This window comes from Triturus cristatus, chromosome 3_2, assembly GCF_964204655.1.
Source record: "Triturus cristatus chromosome 3_2, aTriCri1.1, whole genome shotgun sequence".
NCBI classification, from domain to species: Eukaryota; Metazoa; Chordata; class Amphibia; order Caudata; family Salamandridae; genus Triturus; species Triturus cristatus.
Genome location: NC_140584.1, coordinates 545,438,981 through 545,452,651, shown reverse-complemented (window position 1 = coordinate 545,452,651; position 13,671 = coordinate 545,438,981).

Sequence of the window (13,671 nt, the reverse complement as noted above, 5' to 3'; positions counted from 1 at the left end):
GACAGCAATAAAACGCTATCATGGTTGCATTAAAAAGGCTAGCTGCAAATTCTACATCAATAAAATCCAGGAGGCCCAAAATTCCTCCCATGAGCTAATTATGGTGGTGAAGTCTCTTTCATAGCTACATGCAGTCTCAGCTTCTACTATTCCTTCAGAGGAAGTATGTAATGCAAACACAAGGAGATGATGGATGGAGCGCTGAAACTTTTTAGACACTAACCCCCAGTCACAGATCTGGGTTGATTCCATCATCGTTCTTTAGCTCACTTCGCCACCCCAGGTCAGACACAGCTAAATGCAAATCAGTCTTGACCCTGTGCCTCATGGGAACAGTCCAGCCCGAACTGCCAAGCCATATCTTCCCTGGACCGGAAACAAGCATTCTGGGACAGGTTTTGGGCTAACAGCCCTAATCAGCATGGCTAGCTTGAAACCAGTGGCAAAGTGAACAAGGCACCCACGTCTGGGCATACCCTGCCAACTTAGGGTGAACAAAGCAACCACAAGGAGATGATGGACGGAGCACTGAAACTTTTTAGACACTCACCCCCAGTCACAGATCTGGGTTAACTCCATCATCGTTCTTTAGCTCACTTCGCCACCCCAGTTCAGACGCCAGCGGTATGCAAATCAGTCTTGACCCTGTGCCTGATGCAATGCTCTGGCGCAATTCTTCCTGGAAAAGGTAGCCAATATTTATGACTCATTTCCTATCGAAGCTAGAGATGCTTCTTGATTGAACGCTTGGTTCAACGGGTCAGAGGACAACTTTAGGATGCTCAGTTTTAGACTTATCAATGTGCAACAGCTAACTGCAATATATGAGTCAGTGAAGTCAGGTTCCTCGTGAGCTCCATCTTTCCATCTATTCTTGAACAAGGCTTGGAGTTTATCCACCCAGACCTAGGTGATCTGATGAATAACTCTTTGAACTCTGGCCAGGTACCAAGGAGATGGAGACATGCTGTGGAGGTTCCACTTTTAAAAAGGCCATTGCTTATCGTCCGGTTTTGATATTTCCACTATTTTCTAAAATCATGGAGAAAGCTGTTAACAAACAGCTATCGTGCTTTATAGAGATCTGTGACTTGTTATACAGAACCCAATCTGGGTTCCACCCCTCATATAGCAAAGGGTCTGCATTACTGTTGGCGACTGGGTCAGTTCACCAAATCTTGGACACTGGTGAATCTGTGGCATTGTTGATGTTGGATCTCAGTGCCATGTTTGATACTGTGTGCCATAACATCTTGTTGGAGAGGTTCTGTAAATGTGGGGTAGGACATAAAGCTTTGGGATGAGTTGCTTCTTTTTTGCAAGGACACACTTTTCAGGTGGCACAGAAGCCCCATCAGTCAAGAGTGCTACTGCAGAGGCAAGGGCTGCCGCACGGCTCTTCTTTGAGTCCTACCTTGTTTAATGCATACAAGCATCCTTTGGCAGACATAGTTGAGAGTTTTTCACTCTTGATCGTGTCATATACTGATGACATAAAGCTCATCATTACGCTGTCAAAAAATGCAACCCAGATGGCCGCGTCTTTAAGCCTCTCCCTTGTTGAGGTAGTTAAATGAAAGCACTCATATTGTCTTAAGCTTAATGTGAGAAAAATAGAGGTTCTAACCCTGGACAACCAGTTGAACATCTAGTCAACTGCTTGGTGGCCTAAGGAGCTTGATCATGTACCGGAAGCCAAACCCAAGGTCAAAAATCTCGACATCTGGGTGGATGAAAAAAATTATTTATCTTTTGACAATCAAATATCTGCTGTGGAGGGAAAATGTTTGGCGTTCTTAATGCTAAGAAAGAAACTGTATCTCTTGCCTGGCACATCCAGGTAGATTGATTCAGGCCTTGATAGCGTCAAGGCTGGACTACTGTAATGTTTTATACCTCAGAGCACACAGGGCAGGGTCATTAGATTACAAAGAGTGCAGAATGCAGTAGCAAGGCTTATTTTGAATTAGCCAAAACATGCACTTTTAAAACCTTATGTTTTTGCTATGAAGCCATGAAAGTCGAAAGTCCACAGTATTTACAACCGGTTGTCAGACCTTACGTACCCCTGAGGAACTCAGTTCAGCAGGGGTAATGTAGGCAATAGTTCCCAGATTTAGGAAAGTATGTATGGGTGGAAAGTCATTTGACTACTTGGCACTGCAATTGCGGAATGCTCTCCCCTTAGCTATTTGTCTGGCTCAGTCAAAAGAACTGTTCAGGAAAAACCTAAACAAAATATTTTTTTAGTCCAGAATGTAGGGGGGTTTGATAACTGCATGAAGGTGTATGGAAATAGTTACCTAGCGCTGGGACACCTCAAATGAGGTAGCTATGGGCTCTAGAAATTACATTATTATTATTATAATTAATAATGGTGACTGTGGCACAGGATTAAGATAGTGGCACCTCTTCACATTCCACACCCTTTGCTCTACCTGATAATGGACCATAAGAGTACAGTAACATTTCTAGAATGTCGTCTTACAATGTAATGTTTTAAAACCTTTAAGTGAAAATTGTGGTGTAAAATTCATTATTGGACTCTGTTTTTAATACAAATTGTCTCCTTTAAACATAGTAACATTGTCTTACACCCAAATGGCATAGTTGATTTACTTCTAAGTCCCTAGTAAAGTGGTATACCATGTACATAGGGCATGTAAATTGAATGCTACTAGTGGACCTGCAGCAAATATTGTAACACCTGCTTAAGTAACCCTTAAAAAAACATTTCTCAGGCCTGCCATTGCACCCTATGCATGATGTTTTAAACTGCCATTTCAACTTGGCAAAATAGCCCTTATGCCAGGCCTAAGCTTTCCTTTTTATTAGATCTATCAGCCTTAGGGTGGTCTTCCCCCACACATTTTGCCTTCACGCCTCCTATTTTTGTTGATTTCATTTTTGCAGGCCTTAGGACTTTGCTGACTTTACCACTGCTGACCAGTGACAAAGTGCTTGTGCATTTTCCTTTTTGAACATAGTAGAATTGGCTTACATCCAAATGCCATATTTAATGTACTTGTCAGTCCCTAGTAAAGTGGTACTACATGTTCCCAGGGCTTGTAAATGAAATGCTACTATGCAGCACTTATTGTGCCACCCACTTAAGTAGCCCTTTTAAGCATATGTCAGGCCTGTCACTGCAGACTGTGTGTGCAGTTCTAAACTGCCATTTCATCCTGACAAAATAAACCTTTTGCCAGGCCCAAACCTTCCTTTTTGATACATATAGGTCACCCCTAAGGTATGCCCTGAACAGCCCAGAGGATAGGGTGCAGTGTATTTAAAAGGCAGGTCATGTATTTTTTTAATTTTACATGCCCTGGTAGGGCACTACTTCAAGGCCTCTCTCTCTCATAGGATAATATTGAAGTTGCCTTATTACATTTATAAACTGTAACTTCCAAATGGGAACCGGTAACCAGTTCATGTTTGGTGTCATTGGTTTGGTGGAATTGTAATGAAAAATCCTCTCTTATGGCAAAGTTGGATTTTAAATTACAATTTTGAAAATGGCAGTTTAAAAAAGTTTGTATTTTCCTGTCTTAGTCATTTAGTGCATGCAACCTGTTTTTACGTTACATGACTGGGTGTAGCTGACAGGTGGTCTTTTTGTATTCCTCTTAGACAGCCAGACACAATAGAGAGCTTTGTTGTGCTTGGATGGGCCACAGTCCTACTTTCACTTGAATAGGCTGTGTCCTGCTTCCATACAAAGGGCTGAATACCCCCTGTAGTTAGTCTGGAGGTGGGGCGGTGATAAATACAGGCCCCAGCTAGGCCCGCAAGGCACAAGGGTTCGCTCTCCTGTAACGGAATCTATAAGGAAGTTGGCACGGAAACTGCAAAGTACAAAAACAGCATTTATTAACCCTTAAGGGTGGTCCTACAATCCACACAACACCCTTCAGTATTGCATGGAGTAGCACAAAGAACATTCGTACACAGTCCCCTTTTATACACAACAGAGGGGCTCATAAGTGGGTGGATACAACATGAGGCCGAAGAACATTACCATTTATGGTCATTCTCGATACTGAATCAATACATGGGCGGAGCCAACACACTCCTTGAGCCCGCGAAACACATGGTCAAGCAAGGCTAATTATAACAGATGTGGTCAAGTCTGGGCATGCGCCAGATGGACAAGAGAGCTATTTATAAACTGTTACTAGGCAGATTACAGAGCAACTAACACAGAGGTCGGACTCGCCTCGTGGCGAACACGTGGCAGCATGATAATACAAAATGGAGTCCAAACTTCGGTCAACATAACGGAGAAAACATGATCTAAAGCAAAAGGATTAATGTCTTTAGTAAATGCTTAATCATATTGCTGTTTCAATTTACAACAGACGACCCTTTCAGCATTTACTGAAGACATCCGGTTTCCAAAAATCATCATATATGTCAATTATCATCATTCCTTTAACCTCTTTGGCTAGACACTTCTGATGAGCAACATCGGCAATAGCTTTCTTATCTGGGATACAACAGGAAATGCATACGGAACAGAACAATGGTCCACATTGAACACACATACAGAGAAAGAACAGAATTGCTATAATAATACAGAGACCAGTTAAGACCTTCCATCCCCAGGCAGTAACCAATGCCCAAAACCATCCAGAAAAGGACCAAGTGCCGTTTTCTGTGTGGATTTCAGCTGCTATTTTATGCAGCTTGTTAATGGCGTTATAAACGGATGGCGTATGATCAGGGATGAACACACAGCAGCTACTTCCAATAATTTTACAAGCTCCACCTCGATCAGCTAACATTACATCTAATACCATACGATTCTGCAATGCAACAATCCTAGTTATTTGTAACTCTTCCGTAAGATTCCCAAGAGCAGCAGCAGTCTGATTTGTCACAGCTTCTACCACTCTTGTCAATCTTCGGATCTTCCTACTATTCAAAGAGGCTCCAACAAAGAAAAACAGTCCTAAGTTAAAATCAATATACTGTTGCAAGCTGGTATCAGTTTGATCCACATCATCAATCGATAAAGTACGTTTATACCTATTTACAGTCACATTATTCAACAATTTCAAATCCTTATGATATGATGCGGGTGCTAGGAATACAGGAGGTAATAGGAATGATACATAACATACCCCAGACCACCCAGCCGGCAAACGGTAATAACCTTTATTTCCGCACACAAAATAGGTATTATGGGACGCTAGGAAGGTACTGTTGTTCAACCCATCAATGTTTAGAACAGTAAGGCAATCACTAACACCAACAGGGATGAAACCCACACTCTGGACACACAAGTCCGCTTGAGCTTGTGCCACTTGAATCACGAATTTGTCCTTCCCCACAGTGTCTCTGGTGTTCGTGAAGATATAGGGAATGGATTCATTGTCCGGTCGGTACTCTTCCCATTCCCAAATTGTCCCATTCGCTTGTGGATACCCATTCTTGTCTTGATGGCATTCTCTATTAAGTCTGAAAAGCAATCGTCCCACTGTCGGTTTCCGAGTGGCAAAAAGCAAAGTGTACCATGCTCTACAAGAGCCATTATGAGAGAAAGGAAGTGGTATGAATGGCGTACCTCCTTTCTTCTGATGGGCCGGCATCATCCCACATATCCAACAGTTCGTAGCATTCGTAGCAACGTGGGTGTGATGCAGCATCTGGATGAAAGTGTTGTTCAAGTAAGATTGTCGATGCTTCAACTCTTGATACGGTAATGTATAAAAGTAGTGCTCCTCAGGCACCGGAGTTGTCAACACAAGTGTTTTCCGAGCAGGAGTTACCTCCTCCACAAACCATGTGGTTATCCCAACAATAGCTACTGTTAGCATGAACCCCAACGCACAAAGGATTTTCTTCTTCTCCATGTCAAAAGAAACAATACCCTGATATCTTCCTGAAACTAAAAAGTCTGTCAGAACTCTTCCCCTTGGGCAGCGGTTGATTTCTTCACCAGCGGGCCAAGACGGGTGTCACTACACTAATGCAGGGCTGATCCCCCCCCCTTGCCTCATCGGCTCTCCGTTTCACTAACCCAAGGGCCGTTCTGACAGTATGTCCCGGTACTGGAAACCTCACTTCCTCGGTCGAAGATGATATCGCCTTCCTCCAGAAGCCGCGTGGTCCGGAAAGAGCTCCTCAGTGTCTCGTGGCTCAGCAGCACGGCCTGTCTCTGCTGCCAGGATTTCTCGTTGATCGGTCAGCACGGCAGACTCCACCAATCCGGGCGGCACCTTTCGACAGTGCAAGGAATGGATCCAATTCTTCCTGTTCGAGACTCGCACAGCCGTCCTCGTTGCAAGGAGGACTTGCTCAGGGCCCACCCATCTGGGCTCCAAACTGTTCGTTCTGTCGAAGACTTTCACCATGACATGGTCCCCAGGCCGGAGACCATGTCCTTCACCGGTAGACCGATCAGGGAGCGCCTCTCGGACCTGTTGATGAATAGAAACCAAGTTATCCGTTAACTGTGCCAGATAATCGCTCATCATTACACAAGGTACATCATACACAGCCTTAGGTCTTGGTGGACCCCAAATATTCATTGGGCGTCCAAAAACAATCTCGTACGGCGTAAGGCCGGTTCGAGAGTGTGGCACTGATCTAATTGACAATAACGCCAGTGGCAGGGCGTCTGGCCAAGTCAAAGACGTTGAAGCTTGGATTTTGGCTATCTTAAGCTTCAGTGTACCATTATACTTCTCGACTAATCCTGCAGACTGAGGGTGGAACACGGCGTGAAACTTCTGAGTGATACCTAGACCCTTCAAGACGTACTTTATAACATCCGCTACAAAGTGAGGGCCATTATCACTCCACAGAAGTCTACAGACGCCATATCGAGGGAAAAACTCTTTTAGCAGTAGCTTCGCAGTAGTCATTGCAGTATTATCTTTCGTAGGGTACGCTTCAACCCACTTGCTGAAAGCGCAGACCACTACTAGAACATACTTCAAATTGTTACAGCGCTCAAGCTGGATGTAATCCATCTGCAGAACCTCAAAGGGTGCAGTGGGCGTCGCAAATCCTCCTGCTGGGGTTCGAGTACCCTTTCCTGGGTTATACTTCAGACAGATCATACAGGTCTGCACCACCCTCTTTGCTGTGCTAGCAATCTCTGGATGCTCCCAGACTTGGGTAAGCAATTTCACAATTGCGGAAGCTCCAACATGTGCTAGCCCATGTGCCATCTGAACCATAGGTTGTACAAAGGCCGTGGGTAATTTCCATCTATCCATCTGCTTATTTCTCCAGCAACCCTCGTCATCCAGTTCTCCTTCGCTAGCCCATTGTTCCCGCTCTTTGTCAGAAGCGGTCCTTTGCATTTCTCGCACTTCCTCCTTCGCATCACGCCATCTCTCCACCTGTGACTTCACTACATACATGGCAGTAGTACCGGGCTGCATCGCAGTCTCCCGTGCTACTCGATCCGCTAACGCATTCCCTTCTCCAACTTTATCAACCACTTTCCTATGGGCGCTACACTTAACAATGGCAATTTTCTTCGGGTATGTCAATGCGGTTAAAAGATTGTGAACTAACTCTCCATGCATTATCTGTACTCCATGTGACGTTAGAAACCCTCTCTCCTTCCAGAGTAGGCCGAAGTCGTGCGCTACTCCGAAGGCATAGCGGCTATCTGTGTAAACATTCACACACAATCCTGTACTAAGCTCACATGCTCGTGTTAATGCTATTAGTTCCGCTGCTTGAGCCGACTTTTGTGGTATGCGTGCTGTCTCCACTATCGTTTGTAACGTGGTAATTGCATACGCTGCTGAAGTCGTACCATCTGGTAGCTTCAGACAGGATCCATCCACCCACAGTTCTCCATCTACATCTAGAAAGGGCGTATCCTGGAGATCAATACGACCCTTTGTTTGTTCCTCAGTCACAAGAATACAATCATGCGCGTTCTGTGCCTCAGGCTGGGTCTCGGGGTATGGCAACAATGTGGCCGGGTTTAACGTTACACACCTTTTCAACGTAATATGAGGAGCCAAAAGCGTCAACTCATATCCCGTTAAGCGGGCACTGGTCAAATGCTGCGTCTTTGTTTGATTAAGCAGGGCATCCACAGCATGGGGAACTAACACCAACAATTTATGGGACAACACAATTCCTTCACTTTGGCGTATTGACACAGCTGTCGCCGCTACCGAGCGAAAACACCCTGGTAATGCTCGGGCGACAGGATCAAGCACAGCCGAAAAGTATGCACAAGGGCGTTGCTTATCGCCATGCATCTGCACTAAAACTGATAATGCACATCCGTCTTTCTCATGCACATACAGCGAAAAGGGTTTTGCATAATCAGGGGTCCCTAACACTGGTGCTGAACAAAGGGCCTGTCGCAGTTGCTGAAAAGCAGCATCACACTCATCTGACCAAGGGATTGGGATAGGCGTATCTTTTGTCAAAAGAGCTAGTAATGGCTTAGCTATGTGTGAAAACCCCAATATCCACTGTCTACAAAAAGAAACAAGGCCCAAAAATGCACGCACATCCTTCTGCGTGGATGGCCTCGGTGTGCCCAAAATTATTTTGATACGATCTGGTGTGAGTGCACGTCCCTCCTTAGACAAAAGGTGACCCAAATAAGTCACCTTTGGTCTACAGAATTGCAATTTCTTCCTAGATACCTTATGATTGTGGGATGCTAAAAAGGAGAGTAAGGATAACGTGCTTTTCTCACACAACTCCAGGGTGTCAGCCGCCAACAAGATGTCATCGACATATTGAATGAGGGCGACCCCCTCGAGTAAAACAAAGGAATCCAACTGTCGCTTCAAAGCCTGACTATAAATACTAGGGCTTTCTGTATAGCCTTGGGGAATTCTACAAAAACGATAAGATCTATTGTTCAATGTGAACCCAAAAAGAAATCGGCTATCAGGGTGAATGGGAATGGAAAAGAAGGCATTCTTCAAATCAATCACTGAAAACATGGTCGCCGTAGGCGGGACCAAGGTAAGCAACGTCGTGATATCGGAAACCACCGGGTACTGAGGTATCACGATCTTGTTTACCTCCCTCAAATCAATTATGAACCGATAGACCTTTGCATCCGTGTCCTTTTTCAGAATAGGGAGAATCGGACTGTTACAGATATTATAGGGAACTTCTTCCACTACTCCCACTGCAATCAAATCTTGCACAATCTGTATGAGAGCCTCCTCGCCCTCCTGGGAAATACGATACTGCGGGAGGCGTGGTAACACTGCCCCCTCCTGGACACTAATGTGGACCGGAGGAATCACCATTTGTCCCACATCTGTGTCCGAAGTCGCCCATAAAGCACGAGGGAGGGTAGCCAACAACGCATCCTCTGATATCGTACACATCCGCCCTGACCGGGGGTAGTTGTCATTTAAGAGCACCCTCACACCCTCAGGGGAGCAGCGGATCGTAGCCCTAAAGTGCTTTAACATATCAAGGCCCATAATGTTATCCGGTGTATACGGAGCAAGCAGAAACGGACAGGACGCAGAAAAAGAATCAACCTTAAATGCAAGGGGCTGTGAAAGAGGGCTTCGGGAGAGTGTACCGTCAAACCCTACCGATGTAACCACTGAGCCGGATGGGGGAGCCCCCGGAACCAAGTACCTAGACAATGCACTACGTGTCGCCCCTGTATCTACTAGGAACTGATCAGTAGAACCTAAAACCTCAGCCGATACATAAGGACCCGTCTGATCGACCGGCACCTCAACTGATTCAGACCCCCATCCAACGCATTCCTATGCATGCTGAGAATCATGATATCCTGATCGATCAATCTCCGATACATGATACTGATGCTGGCGATCGAAAACATTTGAGCTATCTCGGTGCTGCCCAGCGGTATCGAAACGAACATGATCATTAGAATTCCCTCTAAAGTTCGAGGAACCCCCTCTACCTCTCGGGCCACCCGGAGTATGCCCCTGACGCGAAGCACGCAACACTGGGCAATCCCTGGCCCAATGGCCCAATTGCTTACAATACGCACACTGGTTCCTATTCAAATCAGATCGGCCCGAAGGGGGATCATAAGATCCTCCCCTTCCTCTATTATTACCCCGTCGGGGCGGGCCATATACTTGTGCTAACATCACCTTAGTCTTGAGGTCTTTCGATTTCTTCTCTTCCTGGCCCTTCGCCTCGTGCTCCTGACGCTCATAATACTGGGCGATAGTCAGAAGGGCCGTCGGCGTCGCGGAGGACCAGGAACTCTCGCTCGCTTTTAAACGGGCCGCAACTGCCGGTAGCAGATTAGCCACATATTTGTCCGCGAAAAGGTGGCGGCCTGTGTCGTCAGTAAGCGACTGGCCACTAAAATCATGAAACGTTTCCTCAAAGCGCGTGAAGAAATCTGCAACTGACTCGTCGACTTTCTGTTTACATGCAGCTAACATATTCCAGTCAATCTTTTTAGGGGGGATAATCGTCTTTAACTTAGTCACAATAGCAGCAGGGAGATCTAAAATACTCTGCGGCGGTTTCTGCGCGGGCTTCCTCTCCCTGTCTTCATCCTCAAGCTCAGACCACCGGGCCTTAAAGGCAACTATATCATCTACCTTTCGTACAGATCGCCACATATCCGGTGGTAGAATAAGGCCAAAGAACAGGTCTATATCTGCTAAAGTCATAACGCAAGAATTCAAGGCCCCCTCGACTTCTTCATAGAAGGCCGCTGGATTCTTGCGGGGGTCAGGCAATGCATTCTTTAATGCCATAACATCAGCCCTATGCCACGGAGTATAAACCCAATTATACACGAAGTATCCCTTAGCATCGGCGGAGGTAATGTCCGAGCTAGTCCCCGCTCCTTTAGGAGGAACATACAAAGGCGCCGCCTCTCGCATTGGTTTAGCATGCACTACGTCATCCTTATCTGACTGGGAGGTGGGTGGGTGGCCCCCTGCTGCAGACGAATCCGACTGCTTCTCCTCCTCCGTTTGTTGGCGTGCTTTCTCTCTAAGGGCCAGCACCTCGTCCCGCAAAGCGAACAGCCGCCGAGCCGCCTCAGGAGCCTTAGGGGGAGAAAAAACACCATTACGTAATGCTCCGGCATCCGAAGACACTTCGTCAGGCTCAAGGACACTAGAATATTTTCGGAAAGCAGCAATTACTTCATCCGCGAAATGAGACAGAAAATACACCCTCTCTCTATCTTGCCACGACCCCCAAGTATGGAACAACTCCTCCTTAGACATCTTGCCCTTAAGTGCACGGAGGGAAAGTTTCCGAAGCTCAGCCATATGCTCGGCCGATAACATGGACCGTGTGTCTACCTTACCCGAAGCCGGGCCAGAATCTTGCGGCCGCGGAGCGGATGCGCCAACATAAGGGGGCGGAGAGCGATCTAGTAAATAAAAATCATCATCAGGATTATTAAGGACAGGATAAAGTGGCTGGCGAACAGCATATTGACCCGAAACTTGTAGCCTACGCTCTTTCTCTTGTCTGTCCGTCTGCTCTCTGTCCTCCCGACGCTTCGCTTCCTGCGCTCGCACATGATCATTCTTCCGTTGCTCTTTATCAAACAGCGCTTTCTCACGTTTCTCTCGCTCACGCACTTCCTTCACCCATAATCGCACACATTCAAACATATCCTGACGAGCACGTCGCTTACACATACACTGTTCCACATACTCAATCTTACGTATATCAAACGATCCATACGAAGGCCATCGCAACTCAGGATCTTTCTTCGTGTATTTCCTCCATACTGTGCTGTACATTATGGAAGAAAGACCATGCTTCACATACATATCCCTATTAGGCGTCCCCTCTGGGGGAGCTGGAGCAGATTCCTCGAGGTTCAACCGGTTACCAAAGCAGCAGCACCACTTACGGAGTGCGCTAAAAGCAGGCATGCTAGGAATAATGCAAAATATGCAATATTATAAGAAAAATGGCACTTAATCGTTGCGCCGTTCAAAGTTTACACAGCTCCGGAGAAATCTCTCCACATTACCTGCCTATATGTGTTGCAACGCATATATTTTCACAAAGACAAATCCAAATATGACTAGTCATCATCAATCAAACTCAAATAGCCAACCCAGGCTTCAAAAACTCGGAGCAAGTACCGTACAATGGTTCTTACCAATCAAGAGTCCAGGTTCCAACTGCCAAGCTCCACAATCGCCCAAACGGCTCTCACGGCAGGACCGACAGAAGAGGTCTCAGTCGATGACCGGCGCCACCCAGACGGTCAGCTCGGAAGGGAAGGAAGAAAAACCTCGGGATGCCAGGGCTAAGACGCCGCTGGCAGTGATCACGTCCCCGGCCAAACTCCTCACCTTCGTCGCGACCAGTCCTTCGAGCATCCGAGTCGCCGATGAGCCCAACGTTGGGCGCCAATTGATAAATACAGGCCCCAGCTAGGCCCGCAAGGCACAAGGGTTCGCTCTCCTGTAACGGAATCTATAAGGAAGTTGGCACGGAAACTGCAAAGTACAAAAACAGCATTTATTAACCCTTAAGGGTGGTCCTACAATCCACACAACACCCTTCAGTATTGCATGGAGTAGCACAAAGAACATTCGTACACAGTCCCCTTTTATACACAACAGAGGGGCTCATAAGTGGGTGGATACAACATGAGGCCGAAGAACATTACCATTTATGGTCATTCTCGATACTGAATCAATACATGGGCGGAGCCAACACACTCCTTGAGCCCGCGAAACACATGGTCAAGCAAGGCTAATTATAACAGATGTGGTCAAGTCTGGGCATGCGCCAGATGGACAAGAGAGCTATTTATAAACTGTTACTAGGCAGATTACAGAGCAACTAACACAGAGGTCGGACTCGCCTCGTGGCGAACACGTGGCAGCATGATAATACAAAATGGAGTCCAAACTTCGGTCAACATAACGGAGAAAACATGATCTAAAGCAAAAGGATTAATGTCTTTAGTAAATGCTTAATCATATTGCTGTTTCAATTTACAACAGAGGGGGGCAGGAAACCTGCACACTTCAAAGCGAACCCTCCAGAAGCTGGGAAGCGGAGCTCAGGCGCACATTATCAGATAAGGAATGGGAGGATGTTTTCTACAGAGCCCACCACACCACACACTCCATGGGACACGCTAAAACGGCATTTAAAATTGTATCCTATTGGTATCACACCCCGGCCTGTCTCGCCAGGTGGAACCCTCAATGTGACGGCCTCTGCTGGCACGGCTGTGGTAGTCCTGGCACCCTCCTCCACTTGTTATGGAACTGTCCGAAGCTCACGAGATACTGAGAGAACATACTTGATAATATAGATAGGGCCTTCGACACCACCATTCCTAGGCTTCCCGCATATACCCTTCTGGGACTACCCAATGCCCTGAACTTCCCCTTGCGCTCTCTCAGGGGAAAGCAGATGGCGCTAGCACTGAATACCGCACACTGGGTATTGTTAGCCGGGTGGAAAACAGACAGGATCCCAGCGCATACGCAATGGCTGCACCAATTATGGTACCTTTTAGGCATGAAGCGGCTGTCAATGGCTACCCTTGGGCATAAAACGGAATATGCTAAGCTTTGGGCCCCCTTTATCTCCATTCTATCCACTGAATTCCGTGAACTGACATGTCCTAATTATCTCCGGATTTTGCAATTGATTCCCGGAGATAGCGTTGCAGCGTAGTGCAGTTCTCCTTGATGGGCCTTAAGGCACGCCCCAGTGCTGTAG